Source organism: Sceloporus undulatus, unplaced genomic scaffold, assembly GCF_019175285.1.
Source record: "Sceloporus undulatus isolate JIND9_A2432 ecotype Alabama unplaced genomic scaffold, SceUnd_v1.1 scaffold_23, whole genome shotgun sequence".
Taxonomy (NCBI): Eukaryota; Metazoa; Chordata; class Lepidosauria; order Squamata; family Phrynosomatidae; genus Sceloporus; species Sceloporus undulatus.
The window spans coordinates 736,752-739,767 of record NW_024802945.1 but is presented as its reverse complement, the minus strand read 5'-3'; positions in this window follow the sequence as shown (position 1 = coordinate 739,767).

The window sequence follows — 3,016 nt, the reverse complement described above, 5'->3', positions numbered from 1 at the left end:
AGCAATGTCGGGCGGCTATAAACACACATCTTCCCATGTGTCGCCTGACTCCAACTGGGATGAGGCAGGAGGGAGAGAGCTTTCCAGTTGTAGCCTTGAACGTGTGTATTGTCTTTGCAGGATGGCAACTCATGTTACCAGTATTTTCCTTAGAATGACAGCTCAATTTACTAGTATGATTCTGTTGGCCAGAGCACAGAACTGTTCTTTTTACTTTAGTCTATTTTGGACAGCCGTTCCCAGACTCCTCCAGCCAGCATAGCTCTGGAAAAGGGATTTGTGGTGAGTGGCCATATTGGCTACAAGATTCTGGAAGTTCAAAAAGGTCACTTTTTGATGGCTTTGCACTTAGCACCTGTAGGCAAGCTCCCTGTAGATGCTCCTCCAAGCAAGATGCAGTTATAGACCAGTCTTGCAAAGAGAATCACTTCCCGATCTGTATCTCTGCTTCCATGTTTACCATGAGTCTCCCCAGAAAAGGAAAAAACCCTCAGCAACCCCAGGCTTCTGAATTCACCAAGCTCTTCCCAGCCAAGCTTCTGTTTACAGTTCAGATGCTGGAGCCGAGATCCGGTCCTGGCAATGGAAGGAAACTCCCCGCGTGTGTTTACAGCGAGAGATATTGGCAGGATCCGCCGGAGCCGGGCCTTTCCAGCTAGGCGGGTGCATTGCACATGAAGGAGGGGGAAAGGTTTCCAAGGGATGGGAGCATGGAGTCCAGACCTCTCTGTTTCTCCCCTCCAGGGGTTGGGGAAAGGATTCCTCAAGGGACCAGAATTACCATCTATTCTACTCCTAGCTTCCCCAGCAGCTCTGATGAACATAACTTCCAACATTTCAAAACTGGGACGTGTGTGGCTAAGCAACATCAGAGTGTGGTCAAGATGGTGAAAGTTATAAAGGGAGGGTACGAAAGCCAAAGCAGGCTCTGTGGCCATGTTCTAGAAGAGTTTGTTTCTGACGTTTCATCAGTATCTGTGGCTGGCATCTTCAGAGAATGCCATTCTCTGAAGATGCAGTCTCTGAAGATGCATTGTCTAAAGATGCCAGCCACAGATGTTGCCAAAACGTCAGAAACAAACTCTTCTAGAACATGGCCACATAGCCTGAAAAACCCACAAAAAACTATTTCTAGGCTTCGATTGGACTCTGATGAGGCTTAAACTGTAAAAACAAACCAGTAATCTTCACTCTGCTGCAACTTTTATTACAGTGTCCTTGCTGCTTTCTTTCTCTCTCTCTCTTTCTCTCTCTCTCCTTCCGGAAACATTTTTGGAGTTTTCCTGGTACCCTCGTGACAACCAAGTTTTGTTCTCATAAGAAATGTGGCCCATCTCATACAGCCTAAAACAGGAGAGGGATAAGGGAGGAGAGTATCACCCTGCCTCTCCATCCTCCTAAACTTCATCGGGTCCTTTTGGTTCCAGCTGACCTATTCCACTCCTGCTGAATTTGGCTGACTGCTGCCAAATTTAGGGAAGGGAGGGAGTCTCCCAAGCCTTGGTTATAGCCAGGCATTTGGCATCAGCTAGAAGAGGCCAGTGAACTCTGTGTGCTCTGTCTGTGGAGCATCCTGTGCGGGGGCCGAAGAGGACTACAGGACGCTTGAAAACCGGCTCCAAGAAGGCAAAAAGAACCTCTTAGCCGTGGCCTCTGAGTGTCCAAGGGACCAGACTGGGGACATCTCTGCTGCTGTTGCACTGGTCCAGACTCCCTGTCGCCTGTCCCTCTCCTCTCTTCAGCCTCGGTTCATCTATTTGCATGCATCTTGATCTCATCGGTTAATTCTCTCATCCTGCCATTCTTCCAACAACAGCAGACTTCATTATACTGAGCTCCCAGGATTACCAGGGTTCCTCAAGGAGGTGGTAGAGCAATGTTATCAAACGTTAGCTCCATCGTCTCTTGCGATGTCTAGCTGCAGATGACTGCTGAATGCTTTTGAGTTTGGAAGTTTAACTTTTGTGGATTACAGCACCCAACTAGCATGCCCCCTGGGGATTCTGGGCATTATATTCCTCAAAGGTGAGGTTTCCAAAACTCGGTTGTGTTGTAACTGGGATGTCTTAAAAAGGGCTGAAAAGGTGGAATGACAAAGTGGAAAAGTTGGGAAAGCAAGATTTCATTTTCTCTCCTTCCTCCACTGAGTTAACTGAATGTAAACTACTTTTGCATTTTGAGCTGAGTTTGTAGCTGCTGAAGTAAGTCAAAGTCAAGAAGGAAAAGTGGAAGGAGGAGAGAGAAACTGTGACATTTTAAAAGCAGCTGAAAAAGTGGGATGACAGAGGATTAATGGGGACTGCCCTTGCCAAATCGGGACAGTCGGAAGGTATGCTTATGTTCTTGGATCTTGGCTGTGAGCATTTTGGAGAGCCGCCTCTCCAGCTATTTCAACTTCTCCCCTCTCTCCAATCTCTACCCACTTGCAAGCAATTCTCATGACCCTGGTAAGGGCTGGCTAGGGTGCCCTGCTATAAACAGCTGGTCCTGGCATCCCTCCCCAGATCCAGCTGCATCTTACCCCTGGTCCAGGGTTCCTCTCCCCATTGTCATGGTAACAAACAGTCCGCTTCCGCAAGGTCAGCCCCTGGTCCCCGTGCAAGAATCAAGGCCTCCTGCCAAGAACGTGACACATAAATATTTACTCTGTGGCGTAAGGGGAATGTAACAACGTCAACTGGGCCTGGAGCCATGGGGCCTGGGATGAAGCCAGCAAGCCAGCTGGACTCGGTGGTTGGGGGGGGACCATAGAAAGACAACCATCACAGCTCCAAATGCTCTGGAGATACAAGGCCTAGGATGCTCTTGGATTTGGCTTTGGTAGAGATTGGTGGTAGAGATTAGTGATTTTCTCTCTAGCTCTGAAAAGGTGCTGTTTCTGCTCATCATTACAGAACAAAATTTTGGCAGTCTGTAGATTCTGGCAGGAAATAATCTTCTTTAATATTACACTCAAAAATGACAGTGAAATCAAAAATTTTCCCCACCCACCACCCCTGCCCTAAAATATCCCCTC